At 40.6% G+C, this 22,867-nt stretch overlaps 1 protein-coding gene across 1 annotated transcript in view; it reads right to left on the bottom strand.

Annotated features, from left to right (window-relative positions):
* LOC136858348 (uncharacterized) overlaps nucleotides 1-6,053 on the bottom strand; it is a 36,460-nt gene extending 30,407 nt beyond the window's left edge. The window contains exon 1 of the mRNA XM_067137822.2: nucleotides 5,958-6,053. The gene's annotated coding sequence lies outside the window, so the exon portion shown is untranslated. The remainder of the gene's footprint in view (nucleotides 1-5,957) is intronic.
* Nucleotides 6,054-22,867: the final 16,814 nt, after the last annotated feature.

Raw genomic sequence — 22,867 nt, 5'->3', positions numbered from 1 at the left:
ACGGTGACGTACACAATTCAGCATCATGGCATAGATAAAAATACAGGGAGTACAACAATCAAGCAATCTCGCACCAATCACCACGGGAGGCCGCTTGGGCTAGGTACTGGTTATCCTTGCCAGTTGTATCACCCGACCCAATGGCACACGCTCCAGGACACTGCCCTTGAGGCGGTAGAGATGGGATCCCTCGCTGAGTCCGAGGGAAAAGCCAACCCTGGAGGGTAAACAGATTAGGTAAGTAAGTAGACCTCATTGGCCAATCAATTTGACACTGACTCTACTGTTCCATCAAAACGATCAGGGAGGCCGTGATTTTGCTCTAGAGACGGGGTTGGCAAGATATTCTTACGCTAGCGTATTGACCGGCACGCAATTGTCAGTATTTTATGTCGTGGCGGACAACGCAGTTCTGTTTTAAGAATGAGTTATAACAAGGGGCAAACAATTCAGAAAACTTATTATTTTAATAACGAATGGGAGCAACAGCTCTGTTTTGTAGACGTAAAAGGTAAATCCGTGTATTTAATTTGTAACGCCAAGAAAAGCAATGTCGAGAGGCACTTTAATACAGTTCACCGACCTTTTAACGATAGTTTTCCTGTGGATTCAGAAATAGAAAAGTAAAAGTTAGTGATTTGTAAACCAAGCTGAAATCTCAACAGTCAGTTTTTACCACATAAAATAAGCTATCATCAAATGCAACAATTGCCTCCTTTAAAGTTTCTCTCATATTACTGAAAAGGATGAAACCATTTGAAGAAATATTCTAAAGAAGCGATGATAGCTGCTTCGGAGTCACTGTTCAATGGCTTTCAAAATAAAATTGTAATTATTTCTGTTATCAACAAAATGCAATAACCGGCTAGAACGGTTACAAGGAGGATGAAAAATATATCGGTAGACGTGGAGTTCCAATTAACTCGCGAGTGGTCGCTAGCCGAAATGTAACGTGAGTGGTCACGCGTGAGACTTTCACTCACATTAAAATAAATATGACATTTTTTTTATTTTTGTGGGGCGTCAGGTTGAAATTTACTACTGAAATGAAACGTAAATTCCACCTTATATATTTTAGATAAAAATGAAATGATTAGCTGTGTGTGTGTGTGTGTGTGTGTGTGTGTGTGTGTGAGAGAGAGATGGCGTATGACTTTTAGCACCGGGAGTGTCCGAGGAAAAGTTCGGCTCGCCAGATGTAGGTCTTTTTATTTGATACACGTAGGCGACCTGCGCATCATGATGAGGATGAAATTATGATGACGACACATACACCCAGCCCCCGTGTCAGCGAATTTAACCAATTAAGGTTAAAATTCCCTACCCCGCCAGGAATCGAACCCGGGACTTCTGTGACCAAAGGCCAGCACGCTAACCATTTAGCCATGGAGCTGGGCATCATTAGCTGTTTATTAAAGACACAAATTACTACTTAAAATAACATATGCAATGTACATAAAAATAACTTCCGTCCTGAAGTTGTAAAAAATAAAATCTCACACATGCATTATATCTAGTAATATTTACATACAAAGCAAGGTTTCTGAACATAATAACATTTTCAAAAACAAGAAGTGCTCATAATACAAATACTAACACGTACAACAGAAGTAAGTTTAACGCTCTACTTCAAAATAACACCAACGTCATTAGTCGCGCGATGAGAGAAACTCTCACGCAGTGCGCACGGACATATAGGAACGTTTCTTCTGACTAGGGGAGGGGTTGCCTACCCTTCAAATGTGAATCGCTCTACTCACGACAGTTATAAACTCAGCTAGAAGAGGGAACAGCTACCTCCCTTTCATCACTGTGAAGTAATATTACAATAAAAAATAATGTGAGAGAAAATCTCATATAGCGACCACTCGCGGGTTAAAATATGATTTACAAATGTGTGAATTTTATTGCTTGCAATTAGATGAATCGACGGGCATTTCAAATATAGCACAGTCACTGATAATAGTGAAGAATTTTTTTAACGACTTTTCTGTGAAAGAAGAGTTACTTGAAGTACTTTCACTGACACAACGAACTAGAGGCTAGAACATTTATAATATATTCAAGAATTATGTGCAGGAATGTAATATTCCCCTACAAAAGTTGGTAGCAATTACAACAGATGGAGCTCCTGCATTTGTTGGCTGCAAGAATAGATTTATAGCTTTATGTATGAACGGTGAAAGCTTCCCTCATTTTCACCCTTATCACTGCGTACTACACAAACAAGTATTATCTTCAATTTCTTTGATTTTAATCATGTCATGAATACAGTTGTGAAGATCGTTAATTCGTTTAAGGCTGCTTCTATGCAGCACCGATTATTTAAAGCACTGTCTTCCGATGACGCTGGTTATAGTGAGCTGGTCCTACATACAGAGGATAGGTGGCTTAGTAGAGGGAAAGTGTTAGCAAGATTTATTAGTGTTCTCAAAGAGATAAAACTCTTACTTCACACAGCTTGATGATGATGTGTGGCTTATGGACCTGGTTTTCCAGATGGACATTATGTTGAAAATGAATGAACTTAACCTGCAACTCCAACGTTAGGATTACCGAGCTCGATAGCTGCAGTCGCTTAAGTGCGGCCAGTATCCAGTATTCGGGAGATCGTGGGTTCGAACCCCACTGTCGGCAGCCCTGAAGATGGTTTTCCGTGGTTTCCCATTTTCACACCAGGCAAATGCTGGGGCTGTACCTTAATTAAGGCCACGGCCGCTTCCTTCCCACTCCTAGCCCTTTCCTGTCCCATCGTCGCCATAAGACCTATCTGTGTCGGTGCGACGTAAAGCAAATAACAAACAACGTTAGGATTATCATATTGCAAAAATGGTAAGTGCTGTGAATGCGTTCAAAATGGATTTGTGGAAAGTTAATCTTTCGAGAACATGTATTTATTACTTTCCAAACTTGAAAATTATGTTAAGTAACCTTAAACACTATGCCGTTCATTGCTCACCTTAAAACTCTAAAAAAAGTAATTCAGTGAACGATTCAAATACTTTTCAATGATGGAACCACTAGTGGTATTTCTATCAAACCCTTTTGCCACGGTTCATGTTAGTGAGATAACTACTGATATTTTGAGAGACTTAGTCTAAATTGAAGATAAGTAAACCCTTGGAATTGAAATAATAAACTTGCAAAATAACAACAATTTAAAATCTCATTGGAACGATGATACATTTCGGAACTAGGTAGATACAAACTCTTATCCATCGTTGAAAAAGTGCGCCTTGAAAATCCACTCCTACTGTGCATCAACTTACACATGTGAATCTGTATTCTCAACCATGCAACATCTGAAGTCAAAATACAGGCCCAGCACAACTAATGTTCATCTTGATAAGTTTACGTACAGCGATCTCCAGTTATGTTCCCGACTACAACAATTTGGCTGGCGCTATGCGGTGCCAACTTTCGCGTTAATATGTGAAAGACCGAGCTCGATAGCTGCAGTCGCTTAAGTGCGGCCAGTATGCAGTATTCGGGGGATAGTGGGTTCAAATCCCACTGTCGGCAGCCCTGAAGATGGTTTTCCGTGGTTTCCCATTTTCACACCAGGTAAATGCTGGGACTGTACCTTACTTTAGGCCACGGCTGCTTCCTTTCCACTCCAGCCCTTACCGGTCCTATCGTCGCCATAAGACCTAACTGTGTCAGCGCAACGTAAAGTAACTTGTAAAAAAATAATAGAAAGTTCGCAGTTTGGTGAGTTTTGATATTTATGCTAATTTCAATTGTTAATCATTAATTGAGACTCTCATAATACATAATTTTTTAGGCTTTTAAGAATGGCATTTTCCTTGGCGGCCCCAGAGTGAACTTCATTTCTTAAATAGCTCTTCATGCTTAAAATGTTGCCGGCACCTCTAAGAGGCTGGTTCGTATGAGATTCTTAACTCCGTTATAAATTTGATAGGCTGTATTCAACGACGAAGACCAGCGAGGAGAGATGTGATTTTAGAATCAATTTCACCATGCTATTTAACATACATTCAACCCTAATTAAGTGCACTTACTTACCCCTGCGAAAGGTGGTATTAAAGCACATCCGTGATACTTTCTTCCTGACGCAAGATGCGACTATACGAGCGGCTTTCGATTTAATATCGTGGGTTGGTAACTACTGTGTCACTAATTGATTCTGGAACTGCTTGAACTTACTTATGCTAGGGTCCTCGCTATCATCTTTACGACCTCACTTGGACAACCCTCGTTCTCTTCATACCCCGAGGCTTAGGGATTCCTCCATTTTCACGCCCCTCGCGGCTCTTCCCTTTCCTTCGCCGAATAGCCTAATCCTCTAATTACGAAAAATAATCATGGGAACTATGAGAAATTTATTTGAAACACTTTAGACATTCGATATATGATGCTATCCCCATATGCTCCGGTTCAGCTGGGTAGATCGGATTCGAACCAAAGGCACTTTGACACAGATGGGAAAAGGAGGGAATATAATAAACTCCATCAAGACCTGGAAATTCGCCTGCTTCAGTCATGTGATGTGACTTCCGGACAAATCATATGCTGCTCCATCTCATCCTGCAAAGAAAGATATGTGGAAGCCGCGGTCCGGGCAAAGAAGATATTACATAGCTGAAAAACCTACGACAGTGGTTTAGGCTTTCCTCAAGAACACTCTTTAGATCAGCCATCAATGGGATGATGTAACAAACACGACTGCCAACGATAGCTTGTGGACATATCGCTTCAAGAGGAAGGAGAATGGTTGCCCACTTGTACTTCATTTTAAAACAGTAATCACCATCACTATCACTACCAAGTACATCCACTGGTACAAACTTCACAAGACCCAGAGCACCACTTTGTGACGATCCAGTTAAGGGTGATTGATGGCTGCTCTACCATACCGGTATGTAAACGGGTAGACTTAAATTGTGCAGTGATTCCGTAATAATAAAAGAAAACACTATTGGGGCGAAGGAAGGTTAGTATTTTCACACGGTGCTGATAGGCCTACCAATGATAGGCGTGCTAGTCAGAGAAAATATTAATAAACCCATCAGGGATGAATTCGAGCACGAGCGTCAACGGATTCAAAGGCGGAAAGTTAACGCACCACAAATTGAAGTACGATGCTTTCAAATTACCGGCTATGATCAAGAAATATGGTAAATTTAAGAGCACATGAAAAACTAAGACAATAACCAACGATATAATAAAGAAGTGACTTAAGAGTGGCCTAGAAACATTTAAGATCGCTGTTAGGAATCTGAAGTTAAGCCAGCATAATAAGCGCTGGGTATAACAGAGCGTCAGGCCCAATTCAGGCTCTTGATACACGGAGCTTTGGTGTCCCAAGCTCTTTACATGAGATTTAAAGTAAACTTTGAAAACAACTATCTTTGATCTCTCTCCGGCTCTATGGCCGAGTGGTCTGAGTCTTGGCCGTCGGTCATCGGGACCCCAGGTTCGATTTCGGGCGTGGTTGAAGGACTATTCCTGCAATTCATACACTGTACAACAACACTATTCTCCACCACAATGACACAGTTTTCTATACACAGCGGACACCGCCCACTCCACCGGGCATCATCTGCCTTACAAGGATTGCACCCGGCTTTTAATAGCCATACAAAACTGTTATTATTATTATTATTATTATTATTATTATTATTAGATTCCTCTTCCTAAAATGAGAAAGGAGAATTTCAAAACGTTTGTATCTTGATCAGACTCGTTTACTTGCGATATGAACCATGTACTTGTTTAGGAGATGGTTGGCTCGAGATCACCGTCGGCACACCTAAATATGATTTCCGTAGTTCCCCATTTTCACATCAAGCAAACACAGGAGCTGTACCTTAGTTAAGACTATGTCCACTACCTTCCCTGTTCTAGGCCATCGTCGCTTGTATGAGTTAGCGCGACGAAACCAAATAGAAAGTCTTACTCACTAAATGATGGATTATTTAGATTGTTTTTCTTACGTGCTTTATATCTGATACTCAGAGTTGGCTGGTGAAGATAGCACACCGATACACAGATTTGAACGAAATCGATACTTTACCTCTCATTTATACCAGAGTTATCTCTTTGACGTTAGGTCGCTTATCTAATCTATCAGCAGAGTACCTGAAATCCTTGAATATTAACTATAGTGGGGACGCAACAGTCTTGTCGGAGCAAACGTGGTGAACAGCATTGATAAAATTAAATACAGTACATGAATACATCTTTCTTTGAGAATGAAATTTCTAATCTGTCTACCTTCTGAAACGAGATCAATATTCTAAACGGCTGGGCGGAGTTTCATTATATTTTGCACAAGCATTCTCAGAAGGAACAGTCACGTGACTAACTGTGCATTTAAAAAAGACATTGACTTCAATTTAAAATAAAAAAAAGAATCACATAAAACCAAACCAAACCAAACCCCATGACACTACAGACCTTGAAGGGCCTTGGCCTACCAAGCGACCGCTGCTCAGCCCGAAGGCCTGCAGATTACGAGGTGTCGTGTGGTCAGCACGACGAACCCTCTCGGCCGTTATTCTTGGCTTTCTAGACCGGGGCCGCTATCTCACCGTCAGATAGCTCCTCAATTCTAATCACGTAGGCTGAGTGGACCTCGAACCATCCCTCAGGTCGAGGTAAAAATCCCTGATCTGGCCGGGAATCGAACCCGGGACCTCCGGGTAAGAGGCAGGCACGTTACCCCTACACCACGAGGCCGGCAAAACAATCACATAATAGTTTAAAATTAGATGTTGTCTGTTTCTTTCCCACCCAATCACGCCTAAACTTGAGGACCAATACAGCTGAAATTTGGTGTGGATATATCCCAGATACGTTTCCAGTTCAAAGAAAAGCTTATTTTCATATTTCAGTAATCAACATTTTCTATATGACAACCATTAAAACATAGGTATTTACTGAATATGAGTAGATTATATCCGGTCTAAACAACAAAACAGAAAACAACTGAAAAAAAGAAAAGGTTAGCGCGACGCTGTTCAGACGGCACGGGGGATGTTAGAACTGGTACGACAGAACTTTGTGCGACGATGCTATGCCTGCATTGACGAAGGGGGACGTCATTTCGAACATTTGTTGTAAATGGAGCAGCTTGTGTAAGTTGTGAGGTAAACAGACTTAAATGAGTAGAATTTCGCTTAATTTTTGTCTCGAGCGTTTCCGGAATATGGGTCCTTATCTCAAACTGATCCATTTGCCATCCTCCATCATCCCTGAAAGTTTGTAACATCATTACTCTATAGTGGCGGTGCGTTCTATATGTTCAGTGAGCCCCCTAGACATAGATAAGTCTAAAATGGTTTATTACAGCCTATTTCTTTAATCATCATCCTCATCACCTGTTTACCCTCCAGGTTCGGCTTTTCCCTCGGACTCCGCGAGGGATCCCACCTCTACCGCCTCAATGGCAGTGTTCTGGAGCTTCAGACTCTTGGTCGGTGGATACAACTGGGGAGAATGACCAGTACCTCGCCCAGGCAGCCTCACCTGCTATGCTGAACAGGGGCCTTGTGTAGGGAAGGGAAGATTGGAAGGGATAGGCAAGGAAGAGGGAAGGAAGCGGCCGTGGCCTTAAGTTAGGTACCATCCCGGCATTTGCCTGGAGGAGAAGTGGGAAACCACGGAAAACCACTTCGAGGATGGCTGAGGTGGGAATCGAACCCACCTCTACTCAGTTGACCTCCCGAGGCTGAGTGGACCCCGTTCCAGCCCTCGTACCACATTTCAAATTTCGTGGCAGAGCCGGGAATCGAACCCGGACCTCCGGGGGTGGCAGCTAATCACGCTAACCACTACACCACAGAGGCGGACCTATTTCTTTAATAAGCTCTGTATATCCACGCGCGTAGCGGTATTTTTGACATCAACACTCTGTTGCTCTTCGGAACCAGCTAAGAGGTTCAATTTCAGGACTGTGGGAGCCGGGCCATGAGATGTAAGGAGGGTGCACAAGGCGAGGGGCTGTGAGGAGCAGGGGACACATAGCCCAGGAATCGCTGGCTACTGGACAAGCGATAGACACGAGTTACATCGAGCAGTTCCGGAATTAGTCCAAGCACTGTCAGAGCGCGCAGTTAGTTTGTTGTAGGTTTTGGAGGGCTTTCATTTGATGATTTCTCAGTTCTGATGTAATTAACCGCAATGAACCAGAATATTTTGTATAGCATCAATAGGCGTACGTAGCATAAGTTTATGTAATTAATGAAACATTTCATTAGTAAGTGGTGATGGTGATTATTGTTTTGAGAGGAAGTACAACTAAGCAACCATCCTCTATATAACACTAATCAGAGAGAAAAAATGGAAGGGATCCTACAGTTCCAAAATGAAGGTGTCGCCCAAAGAAAGACCAAGGCCACGAAGGGCGTGAAAATGAAACCCTCGCTGGGCCTGGAGTGCTCTAATACCGTCGGGGTCGGAAAAGAACAAGACTTGATCAAGGGAGGTCGGATAGGATAGATGAAAGTGCAAGTAAGTGGAAGCAATACCAGGACTCAGCTAAGGAACCCGTGGTCGCCAATCCACGCTCCAAAGTAGAGAGCCCCTGGAGCTTTTCATTAGTAATACGTGTTTTATGAAAAGGAAACTGCAAAATACGTCAGTACATAAACAACAGTAGTCTACCTATCACTTTCATGAAGAAGTTCTTTGTACGCAAGCAACTTTTCCAAACTCAGAGGAAACTGGATCAGCTTTAAGTAATTGCACCTCATATTCTCTTTCATCTTGACTGTTTGGTAACTTCTTCGAGTTGTAGCCGTGTCCCTTCAAAGGAAAGTCGTGTTTCTAATCAAGCAATGTCACTATTTTACATCTATATAAACATCAAGTAACAGTAAATCTCAACACGTTATTTTCGACAGCAGACGCTTTAACCCCGCGCCGCCACTGACTCTGTACATACACCGTATATATTTATTAGGACGAGTTTTTCATATCAATTGGGCGAGGATTTTGTTGCTATCTGATCCGGTTTATGTGAATTCCGGTATTAATCACTAAATGCAATTTTTCATCCCATTTTTAACGACGTGAGGCCGTCTGCATATATTACGGGTGCAGGTAACATATCTGTAACGATTGTGAAAAACCGGGTAACTGACAATGCACTTCCTAACCATTATTTCCCTTCAGACTGGTCACGCCTTTCAGCCACGTACGGATATGCAATCCATCAGAACGATTGTCGTTGTGTTCATTTTCATACGCTTAAGTGTACAGGAAAATTAACCTTACATACCTTATAGCATAGGCCTGCTGCAGAAATGTATGCATGATTCCCTTCTACACTATAATGCATGTAAGGTTCATTTTCCTGTACACGTAGGCATATGAATATGAACACCACGAAAATCGTTCTGATGGAATGCGTATCCGTACGTGGCTGAGAGGCGTGACCAGTCTTAAGAAAAATATGGTTAGGAAGTGCATTGTCAGTTACCCGGTTTTTCACAATCGTTAGTGATATGTATATAGTGCTGTAAAAGCAGGTATGGTCAACAATGTATTCAGTAACTGAAAGACTGAGTCCATAAAATAGCCTTCATTAATCGATTAATATAGTCTTTGGAAATGTTTATTTTGTCTGATAGTTATACCCCCGAAGACAGTGCACGGTAATAGAGGAAAGAATGCAAAAAAAAAAAAAAAAAAAAAAACATACGTAGAAACAGTTATGAACTGATCAAAAAGCAATTCAAAACAGTCACTGGCTGCAGTAGTAGCAGCCTATTAAACGAAAATGGGAAAAATGTTTGATAGCAAAGAAGTGGGAGAAGACGGAAGCGATACTTAGAAGACTTATATGATGATCCGGCTGCCATAAACGATTTTGAAAATGAAGATATCATAACAAGTGATCAAGTGGAACCCTCTTTAACAAAGGAAGGGTCAATCAATCAATCAATCAATCAATCAATCAATCAATCAATCAATCAATCAATCAATCAATCAATCAATCAATCAATCAATCAATCAATCAATCAATCAATCAATCAATCAATCTTGATCTGCATTTAGGGCAGTCGCCCAGGTGGCAGATTCCCTATCTGTTTCTTTCCTAGCCTATTCCTAAATGATTGCAAAGAAATTGTAAAGTTATTGAACGTCTCCCTTGGTAAGTTATTCCAATCCCTAAATCCCCTTCCTATAAATGAATATTTGCCCCAGTTTGTCCTCCTGAATTCCAACTTTATCTTCATAATGATCTTTCCTACTTTTAAAGACGCCACTCATACTTATTCGCCTATTGATGTCCTCCCACGCCATCTCTCCACTGACAGCTCGGAACATACCACTTAGTCGAGCAGCTCGTCTTCTTTCTCCCAGGTCTTCCCAGCCCAAACTTTGCAACATTTTTATAACGCTACTCTTTTATCGGAAATCACTCAGAACAAATCGAGCTGCTTTTCTTTGGATTATTCCCAGGTCTTGAATCAAGTAATCCTGGGGAGGGTCCCATACACTGGAACCATACTCTATTTGGGGTCTTACCAGAGACGTATATGTCCTCTCTTTTACATCCTTACTACAACCCCTAAATACCCTCATAACCATGTGGAGAGATCTGTACCCTTTATTTACAATAATGTTTATTTGATTACCCAGGTAACCGGGTGAGTTGGCCGTGCGGTTAGAGGCGCGCGGATGTGAGCTTGCATCCGGGAGATAGTAGGTTCGAATCCCACTGTCGGCAGGCCTGAAGATGGTTTTCTGTGGTTTCCCATTTTCACACCAGGTAAATGCTGGGGCTGTACCTTAATTAAGGCCACGGCCGCTACCATCCAACTCCTAGGCCTTTCCTATACCATCGTCGTCATAAGACCTATCTGTGTTGGTGCGACGTAAAGCCACTAACAACACCTGGTCCCTAAAGTGAACTTTCACCCCATCAACGCAGTAATTAAAACTGAGAGGACTTTTCCTATTTGTGAAACTCACAACCTGACTTTACCGGGCGAGTTGGCCGTGCGTGTAGAGGCGCGCGGCTGTGAGCTTGCATCCGGGAGATAGTAGGTTCGAATCCCACTATCGGCAGCCCTGAAAATGGTTTTCCGTGGTTTCCCATTTTCACACCAGGCAAATGCCGGGGCTGTACCTTAATTAAGGCCACGGCCGCTTCCTTCCAACTCCTAGGCCTTTCCTATCCCATCGTCGCCATAAGACCTATCTATGTCGGTGCGACGTAAAGCCCCTATCAAAAAAAAACTGACTTTTAACCCCGTTTATCATCATACCATTGCCTACTGTCCATCTCACAACATTATCGAGGTCATTTTGCAGTTGCTCACAATCTTGTAACTTATTTATTTATCTGTACTGAATAACATCATCTGCAAAATGCCTTATCTCTGATTCCACTTCTTTACACATATCATTGATATATATATATCAGAAAACACAAATGTCCAATAATACTGCCTTGTGGAATTCCACTCTTAATTATTACAGGGACAGATACATCTTCGCCTACTCTAATTCTCTGAGCTCTATTTTCTAGAAACTGAGCCATCCATTCTGTCACTCTTTTGCCAAGTCCAAATGCAGTCAATTTTCCCAGTAGTCTCCCATGATCTATCCTATCAATTGCCATAGATAGGTCAATCGCAATACAGTCCATTTGACCTGCTGAATCCAAGATATCTGCTATATCCTGCTGAAATCCTACATGTTGAGCTTCAGTGGAATAACCTTTCCTAAACCTAAACTGCCTTCTATCAAACCAGTTATTTTCGCAAACATGTCTAATATAATCAGAAAGAATGCTTTTCAAAGCTTACATGCAATGCATGTCAAACTGACTGGCCTGTAAATTTCAGCTTTATGTTTATCACCCTTTCTTTTATCACAGGGGCTACTATAGCAATTCTACATTCATTTGGTATAGCTCCTTCTTGCAAACAATAACCAAATAAGTACCGTACTTCAGATATGGTACTATATCCCAACCCCTTTGTCTTTAGTATATCTCCCGAAGCCTTATCAGTTCCAGTTGCTTTTTTAGTTTTCAACTTTGTAGCTTACTGTTAATATCATTGTTGTCATAGGTAAATTTTAATACTTCCTTAGCATTAGTCACCTCCTCCATAATTCAAGGCCCCTATTCCTTGGAGTTGTAGAAGAGAGAAGTTTCATTTTCTGCAAACGAAATAATAGAAAGCTTGAAGAATATTAATCCATTTTCACGGGAAAGTAGAAGTTACGCGAATTTGAGGAATTACTATCATCTCAACTGCAGTAAATAGAATAGCAGCAGTTTGAAAATTCTTTTTGTGTGTGTTTATGTGAGTGCATCATGAACGATCCTCCTGACACGGGTCATCTGTCTTACAAGCATGCTACAGCAACTATCCATCGATGATTCCAGACTTTACTTTAAATACTAAAATTCCTCCGAATCCACATCAACTTCTGTCGACTCAACAACCTGTCAACACCTACTCAACAGAGATGCAAGGAGCATTTGCCGCATTACTTCAAAGAGGTCAGGTACCAGTATCCATTGCTTCAGCACAACCAGCCATCAAATCAGGTAATTCTGACTCTGAATTTTTAAGTGAATTCAATCCCCAGTGCAAAAAAATGCGTCCTAGTGGAAGTGAACCCCGTCCTACAGATGAGTCTGACATGCTCCTTGATGTCATAAATAGTTCCGGTTCAACAGATACCACGAATAGTTCTAATGGTGCAGATGGAGGAGAAATAAATTCTTTATCCCCATCTGTAAATCAGCCCAACACTAATCAAAGAGTTGTATATCGCAATAGCAGCGAAAATAGATACAATCCCAATGATCATGGCCCTTTCGTTGTTATCGTCGAAAGTGTAAACAAAGACGTGGGTAGTCTCCATCCAATGGCGCTTGGTAGGATTTTATTTAACGAGCAGGTCGTTTGCCGTCAATACATCCTGGACATAAAACCCATAGGGCGAAACAGACTTCGAGTTGAAACCACTGCAAGAGCAGTTGCGAATCAACTAGTGGAAACATAATTTTTTCGTAAACAAAATCTAGAAGCTTAAATTCCGTCTAGTGTTATTCAAAGACAAGGTTTAATTAAAAATGTCGACCCCTCACTTAGTGAAGATGAAATATTACGGGAGATACAAACCCCGTTATTACCAGTTGTTGGTGTAAAGCGCTTCACTAAGGTTATTCGCGGGGAGAGAAGGCCTATCCCAGTTTGTCTGTTAACTTTTCGTGCACAACAACTGCCAGCATATATCCACTTACTCGGAACTAGATGCCCAGTGCAACCATTTGTGATGTCTGTGCGATTATGTGAACGATGCCTGAGATTCAATCATTCTAGCCTGCAATGCCGAAGTGCTCAACGCTGTAGCCGTTGCTCAGGGCCTCACGATATTAGTCAGTGTTCAGATTTAATTACTCCCTGTTGTGTTCACTGCAAAGGAGCTCATCTCTCCACTGATAAAAACTGCACAGAATATAAAAAGTGGATTTCTGTTCGGGAACTTATGGCATTTAACAATATCTCTCAAGTGGTTGCGTTTGATATTTATAACAACAGAGCGTACGCGGACTCAGCGTCACGCCCACCAGTTAATTATCAAAATTAGGTGGAATTTCCCCCGCTACGTAATATTTCTGCAACCTCTAACATGTCAACAGTAAGAAACTTTCCAAGACAACATGAGCCCTTGACACCAATGGTTACAGCAGAGCCACCAATGAAGGAAGATGCCCCATGGAATATCACACAACAGAAGTCTCCCCATTCAACATTTAGCCAACAACTCGACCATCCACTCGCCTCTCAGCGTAATATTTCAGTTCCTGTAAACTCGTCAAGACGTTCGGTGCAACCTTTTAAACCCCATTTCCCCCAAATTTCTCAACTGGCGTATATTCCTCCACATTTACCTGTTACTCCGATTAATTACAATCCCTACCCTCCCCAACCCCACCGCGTAACATCAAATCCTGCTCAAAACAACGATGAACTAATTGAGCAAATATTCAATATTATTATTCTCATCGTAGGTCAGCTCCAATCTTCAGCGTCCAGCAATATTCATCCAACAGCAACCCGCGACATGATTACCAATATTTTCGCCTCTGAAAATGGCCTTGAAAATCTTACAGTGGAACGGCCGGTCGGTGATCTCGAACAGAGGTGTTCTACAGCGTGAGATTCAAAGCCAACATGAATCCATAATCGCACTATCTGGGACATGGCTCTTTACTTTACTGATCCAACAATTTTCGTCTCAACCATCTGAGTCTCTACAACCCATGGCGATCAAGTATATGCTGCGACAGATTTTCCAAGCTCATAATGGCATTTAAAATTCTTCAATGGAATGCACGATCGGCTATTTAAAACAAAGAGAGTCTAGATAATACACTTCACAATATAAACCCTCACGTTGTTGTCCTGTCAGAAACATGGTTCAAACCTCAAAGATAAATACATTCTCGAAACTATACCATTTTAAGGGAAGACCGTGATGATGGATATGGTGGCGTTGCTATTCTGGTACACACGACATTATCTTACAGACAGCTAACTATCCAACGTAGTGTACCATCGCCATTTCAACTGATTGCAGCTAGTATACAACTACCTTCTAGAACTCTTACGATAGCATCTGGATATTGCCCACCGAGAACAGCAGTCACCTTGGATATTTGGCAAGAAATCATGACGCAACTTCCTCCCCCACAGATCATCTGTGGAGATTTCAACGCTCACTCCACAGCATGGGGTTGACCAACCACCGATCGCTACGGCAATGATATAGTCAATATGGTCGAACATTATAATTTAGTCATCCTGAATGATCATTTCCCTACATTGGTTCCTTCACCGAATCGGCAGAAATCGGCACTTGACCTCACTATTGCCACCCTCTCTTAATCCTTGTCCACCAGCTGGTCCGTCCTTACTGATTCTGGGGGTTCAAACCACTTTCCCATTTTGATCACAATAGAGACTTCTCCTCTACCTCAGCACCAGAAAGTGTCAACAGGAAAATGGAACTGCTCTAAAGCAAATTGGCCAGTATTTACAGCCAATATGGATGAAGAGATATTACGCCTTCCACTGCAAAATTCTAGTGGTGTCAGATACAATCTCTATATCTCCGCTATGGAGAAAGCTGCATCCGATTCAATTCCCCTGAAGAAAGTTGGATCTACACACACGGGAAAACCAGCTGTCTGGTCGACCCCAGATTGCTCTCGAGCTGTTGCACGACGACGGACAGCGCTTCGGCAATATCGGGAACAACCCACTTTTGAGATGTACCAGCAATGCCTGCACACTACAGCTCAAGTAAGGAGATTTTTGAAAGAAGGGAAAAGACACAGCTGGAAGGAATTCTGTGCAACATACCAACATCTCCGACGTCTGGAACAAAATCAAAGCCTTCCGCCACAAAGATCATAGTCCACGATCCCATACGATCTCCCCAGCCTGTATAGAGGGATTCTTTGACAAAATAGCTCCATCGTTTGTTGATTCTCAACCCCTTCAGTTCAACACGAACCCGAGTTCTCATTTCTTATGCTCTCCCTTCATATTGGCTGAGCTGCAAAATGCAATAAAACAGTCCTCAACTACTGCACCAGGTTTTGATAATATTTGTTACCCGATGCTGGCCCATTTATCAATCCATGCTCTACAGTGGCTGCTTCGGATCATAAACGAAATATTTCCAATATCCTGGCTAACACAGATTGTGATACCCATCCTCAAATTCGGAAAGGAACCAGAGGATCCGAACGCTTACCGTCCTATCGCCTTGTCTTCATGCATACTGAAAACCCTCGAGCGAATGATAAAACTTCGACTCGAATGGTGGTTAGAATTTCACAATCTTCCACGAACTCAGAATGGTTTTCGAAAAGGAAGAAGTACCTATGATAGTCATGCACTGCTCACTACGGACATATATAAGACATTTGCTACGAACAGTTATATGCTTGCCCTTTTTCTGGATATTTCTGCTGCATACGACAATGTTGATATCTCGAGATTAGTATCTAAATTGATGGACCTCGGCCTTCCTCATCCGCTCATCAAGGGCATTTACAATCTTCTACACACCAGATGGATATATGTGCGTTATCATGACAAACTACTTGGCCCACGGAAAGTCTCACAAGGTCTGCCTCAAGGTGCTGTGCTTAGTCCCCTGCTCTAGACCATTTACACCAGTGATCTAGAGAACATACTTTCACCCAGGATTAAAATATTACAATATGCTGACGATGTGTGTGTATATATGGTGCAAGCTCTATCCAAACTGTAGAAGCCCACATGGCTTTAGCTGTATATCAATTAGACCATTGGCTCCTTGAAAATAATTTATCCCTATCGCCTTCCAAGTCTCAAGTAGTGATATTTACGCGAAAATACCTTAAAGTCCCACCCTTAACCTTGAACTTGGGACCATACAACTTCAGAGTCAAACCTCAGGCAAGGTTTTTAGGTCTCACATATGACACTCGACTGACATGGTCGCCATATATATCTGAGCTTACACCAAAACTGGAACGATCTATGAAGATTCTTCGTGCTCTCACCCGAACATGGTGGGGGCTGATCCCTGTGTTCTCCTTCTCCTATATCGCAGTTTGATCTGATCCAAAATGGATTATGGGAGTATGTTTTCTTCATAAAGGAAGCAAAATCGCTTTGCGCAAGCTGGACAGAATACAATATAGCTGTGTCAGAACCTGCATTGGAGCAATGGCTTCGACCCCAACAAATGCGTTGTTACTAGAGTACGTCGAACCTCCTCTTGCTGTACCTCGACAATATTTAGCAGACAAATTTGTATTAGCCAGGATGTACAACAATGAACCACCAATCTGCAGCAATCTGGCTGATTTAGAAACAGTTATGAGAGAGCACGAACACCGAAAATGGATGAAAAATATATGCCTTCTGAATAGTCTTCAGTTTCTACGCCCCATACTTCCATCATCAACACCCCACAAGTCTTGCCCTGCTTTTGAGATTCCGTACTCCTACTTATTGTTTTCTGTTCCAATACATCTTTTTTACAACAGACTTACTTCCTCTAACCAGAGTTCAGTCTTACTTTGTGGAATATACTCAAAGACAGTGCCCCAATGCTCTTCAAATCTTCACTGATGGCTCAAAAATACCCTCACCGCCTGCAGTGGGATGCGCTTTTTACTGTCCCGCAACTGAAGCATCTCGTTTATACACTTTACCAAATGACTGGACTATTTTTACAGCAGAAGCTGTCGCTATTTCCGAAGCTCTAGCATACAGTTTAAGAGTTAAACCTTCTGCAGTTCTTATAATTACTGACTCTCTCAGTGTCTTGAAGACTTTACAGTAACCTGCTACATACAAACTAACGGTTCATCAAATTCAGATCATTCAGAGAATTCTACAACTTACTCGTCTCAATATTGCTGTGCACTTTCTTTGGATACCTAGTCATAAAGGTATCATACACAACGAGTATGTTGACCGGCTCGCTAGAGCAGCAACGCATTTGGGTGAACGGCTAGATTCACCAGTGTCTATTCAAGACTACGTGCCACGTATCAAGCAACGCTCCTGGACGCAAATTGAAGAAGAATGGTCTATTACAAAAGGGCAACGGGGAAAACAATACGCTGCAGTCCAACCATACCCTCCTCACTCACCTTGGTTCTCCAAATGGAATGCTTGTCGCCGATACATCACTTCTCTTATACGCATGAGGTTCAATCACGGCAGTTTCGCAAATCATCTCTATCGGATAGGAGTCCTAAACTCGCCCTACTGTTCCTGTGACCGCCAAGCAATCGCTGACCTCAACCACATCTTCTTCTCGTGTCATCTTTATAATGTACAGCGGGAAAAATTCATATCAACTTTACTTTCATTGAATTTCCAACTACCACTCAACATACAGTGCATTTTATCATCCCAACAACTAGAGGTGTATAATGCAATCGCTTTATTGTTAAAAGACACCGATTTAAGATTATGAGGTTTGACGTGATACTACTTCAGAAATCTACGTAAATATACTACATTTGCAGTGTCTCAATTTATTCTTTTTCTCTTTGTATGTGTGTGCGCGCATTCTGTACGGGCTCAGAACGTCATACCAGTATAATATTCATATGAGTATATGTATTCTCAGTGTATATTTAATGTATATGCTTTGTATTCTTATGTATTTCTAGCTGGCTGTTTGGTCTGACACCTGAAGCCAATAAATTAAAAAAAAAGGTCACCTCCTCTATCTGGACATTATCCTTGTAACCAACAATCTTTACATACTGCTGACTGAATACTCGGCCTTTTGAAGATCTCCGCATACACACTCCCCTTGTTCATTAATGATTCCTGGAATATCCTTCTTTGAACATGTTTCTGCCTTAAAGTACCTATACATACTCTTCCTTTTTTAAATAAAATTTGTACGACCGCCAATTATGCTTGCCATCATGTTATCCTTAGCTGACTTCTTTGCTAGATTCAACTTCCTTGTAAGTTCCTTCAATTTCTCCTTACTTCCACATCCATTTCTAACTCTATTTCTTTCCAACCTGCACCTCCTTCTTAGTCTCTTTATTTCCCTGTTATAATATAGTGGATCTTTACCGTTCCTTACCACCTTTGTAGGTACAAACCTATTTTCACATTCCTCAACAATTGCTTTAAACCCATCCCAGGGTCTGTTTACATTTTTATTTACTTTTTCCACCGATCATAGTTATTAAAAACTCCATCATGCCCGTTTTATCCGCCATATGGTACTGCCTAACAGTCCTAATTTTAATCTCTTCCTTTCTTTCACATTTATTTTTAATTACCACAAAAACAGCTTCGTAATCACTAATACCATCTATTACTTTGGTTTCTCTATAGATCTCATCTGGTTTTACCGGCACCACATCCAGGATATTCTTCTTTTTAGTTGGTTCCATCACTTTCTGAATCAGGTGCCCTTCCCATATTAACTTATTTGCCATTTGTTGGTCATGCTTCCTGTCGTTCGCATTACCTTTCCAATTGAAATTTGGTAAATTGAGATCACCCGCTACGATCACGTTCCTTATCGTTTCCCACATAGCTGATTATCTTATCAAATAATTCTGAATCAGCATCTGCGCTACCCTTTCCCGGTCTGTACACTTCAAAGACATCAAGTTGTCTATTATCTTTAGAGATGAGACTTTCACCTAGAATTTCTTGTTTTTCACCTTTAATTTTTTCGTAGCTTGTAAATTCGTCTTTCACCAGAATGTATACTCCCACACCTATCTCTACGATGCACACTACAGTTCCGTGAGAAAATTTTTGCATTCATTATATAGTTTCTCAGCCATGATTCAACTCCTATTGCAATATGGGTTGAACATATATTGCACCGCTCACCCTCTGAGTCCCAGGCTAGCATTAATCTCAGGGGTGACCAGTTCTTAATAGATGTCGAAAATAAATCGATATAAAATTATACTAGCACAAATAAACACAGGGATGAACGGGGCATGCAAACTAAGGTAGGGGAAGTCTCATTCATAAACACAAATCAAAGGACTTCACAATAGAACTGGGAAGTGACAACTTAAATTCCATGGGCATACTAGACTAACTACAATGAAACGATATGAAAACTGTTTCCTATTGAATTTGCAATAAGGAGCAATTTATTAACTTAATTCGCAAACTGCAAGTGATGACAATTTTTACACTTTAGTAATTGCATCCTGAAAAATAATACATAAATTTGGTTTCATCTCATTACTCTGGTGGTGTGAGTAACATTTGGTGAATTCGTCCCGCTGGTCACTGGGGATCGAATTCACGTCCGCATTCCATGGGCATACTAGACTAACTACAATGAAAAGATATGAAAACTGTTTCCTATGGAATTTGCAATAAGGAGCAATTTATTAACTTAATTCGCAAACTGCAAGTGATGACAATTTTTACACTTTAGTAATTGCATCCTGAAAAATAATACATAAATTTGGTTTCATCCCACTACTCTGGTGGTGTGAGTAACATTTGGTGAATTCGTCCCGCTGGTCACTGGGGATCGAATTCACGTCCGTTTGAGTGGACATTTCACCGCTGGATTTCTTCTTTCTGAGACGTGGGCATGAGAGTAAACTTTATTTACCATCATCTCCACGTTCCGTGGGATATGAGTCACCTCCGGGTAGTTACGTTCAGGTAGGTCGGATTCCCACCGTGGAAATGTTATCTTATCTAAAACGGGAACTAATTGGATGGACGAACCCTAGCCTACAAAACCAGATTTACGAACACACCAGACATAGCTCGTCAAATCAAAGCTTAACTTAATATTTACATTTGTCAATACGACAATAACGTACGGGAAGGTTATTTGTTATGCTCGCATAATTATGACATGTGACGACCGTGGGTTATTTCGCACATTTTGCCAAACCATGTGGAGTACCAATGATGGTTCCGACTAATCCGGCACATGACGACTGTCTCTATTATATTTTCCTATGGTTATTATATAATTATCATTACTTATCTGATTATTATCATTTATTTTGATTACAAAGACAAAGCCATGAAGGCCCTTGGAGGAGTGGAAGGTAAAGGCTTCCACCATTGTCAACCTCGGGCCGTTATGGGATAGAGTGGTTAGCTCTACGCCCAGCCGCCTTTGCCCCCAGGAATTAACCTGGTACTCATTTTTGGTGTAGGCTGAGCGAACCTCAGGGCCATATGCATGTCTTATTTTGATTACCATAATTTATTTTATTATTATAATTTATTTCGATTATCATCCTTTATTTGATTACTACCATTTATCATCCGGGATGATTATATGCTAACCTTCGCCGACGTTTCAAACGAAGGGTCGTGTTTCCTCGTAATTAATCTGCACAAATTAATGGTCAGTTTCATAATAAATTATTATTATTATTATTATTATTATTATTATTATTATTATTATTATTATTATTATTATTGTTCCGGGGTTTGTGTGGAACGCAGAGATGGTAAAAGAAGGTGCGGGCTTGAATGGGTCTAACTACAACAACAAAAATTGAATTAAAACTTAGAAAGGTTATATTTCTTTTCCCAAAACAAACTTAACAACATATCAGGTACAAAAGCGATCTTGAAACAAGACTAGGAAAAGCCAAGGTACAGAACTTTAACCATTTTGGGCTTCTAGCCCCTAGTTTACAGTGTCAGAGATACCGGATTCAATTTACAAAATCTTTAATCCAAACTAAGGAATCATTTATCCAAGGGCAGAAATCTCCTTAATTCAAGAGCATTTGCTCCCTAAATACAATTTCTAGCCTTCCCGAGGCACTCGTTAATCTTACAAAAACCTCGAAAAAGAGCTAACAGGCTCTTAGTTTTCCAAGCCTACTCAAGGCAACATCGACTTAAAATATCTGGCCTCTCAAGGCACACTTACAAATTGAAAATTATTTTATACAGGGGTATTTAGTATCCAACCTACTGGGCCTTCATGGAAAAGAACAGGTTATATAACTGGCCCAAACACAAACTGAAAGGAGGTGTACACTGCGCTCCAAGGTAGTGAAAACTTAAAAACCTAAAGGGCTCTAGGCCGATGAAACAGGGGCTATTCCCAAACTACTGAGGTGACTCGTATAGAAATTACTTTAACACGTTACAGAAGGAAAAACAGTTACAAAACGTAGTCACCTCAAGCCAAGATGAAGGGGAGCTTGAGAGGGTAATTCACTCTGTAACCCCGAATTACAATTAAAGGTTTTATGAAGCCAAAAGAGAAGTTACATTTTAGAAAAGGAGGTTACATAGTAAAGATCGGACCTTTCCCTCGGGTTAAATTGCGGAGATAGCAAGAAGGAATGAAGTTATGTGGCCATTACCTTGTAGATGTTCTGCTGACCGCAGAAAGAGGCCGCCCGCTTCCTGCTTTGACACACACACTAAGTAAGACGACGATCAATTGGCCAAGAAATGTGAAAAGCCGCAGTTTATAAACCCTCAGGGAAGGTTCGAGATCATTCACCGCTAATCAAGACACACTCTCTTAATTTTATTGGTTAAGTTCAAAAGTAACACTCAAAATCGAACAAGAAGCCTGTGGTAGGTTAAAAATTAATTACAGAAATTTTTCATTGGCCAGATTCAAAACTGGCGGAAAGAAAAAGGAAATATTGCCAACCCAAAAACAAATGAACATAGATCAGTTATGGAAAACCTATGTATACAAAACTTCTTTCACTCTGCACCAGAGTGCATGATCATTATTTTTAGTGGTGTCATCTGTAGAAAAATATCCAAACTTCTTGATGTATATAAAAAAACAGGAGAAATTCCGTCAGTTTAGGAAACTTCACAACAAAGCAATTAATTAATTAATTTTCAGCGGTGACATCTTCTGATTAAAGTTCCAACTTGTTGTGTTATCAGTTTCACGGTTTGACCATTAGAGGAGTTCATTTAGGCGCTAATTTGAATGCGCGGCGTTGAGGTGTACCTCCCGGTATAATAATAATAATAATAATAATAATAATAATAATAATAATTAGTGGAGATCATCATTTTCGTAACACTCAATCATCATCTATTTAATATTTTAATTTCATTTCACCATTATTATTATTATTATTATTATTATTATTATTATTATTATTATTCTCAGAAATAATATTGTAACTTCTTCTTCTTCTTCTTCAAATTATTATTATTATTATTATTATTATTATTATTATTATTATTATTATTATTATTATTATTATTATTATTATTATTATTATTATTATTATTATTATTATTATTATTATTTTCATCAGGGGAGATCATCATTATCGTAACACTTAATCATCATTGATTTAATATTTTAATTTCATTTTTACCATTATTAT

Source organism: Anabrus simplex, chromosome 1 (genome assembly GCF_040414725.1).
Source record: "Anabrus simplex isolate iqAnaSimp1 chromosome 1, ASM4041472v1, whole genome shotgun sequence".
In the NCBI taxonomy this organism is placed as follows: Eukaryota; Metazoa; Arthropoda; class Insecta; order Orthoptera; family Tettigoniidae; genus Anabrus; species Anabrus simplex.
The sequence above is the reverse complement of the archived record's forward strand: the minus strand, read 5'-3'. Positions and strand labels throughout refer to the sequence as shown.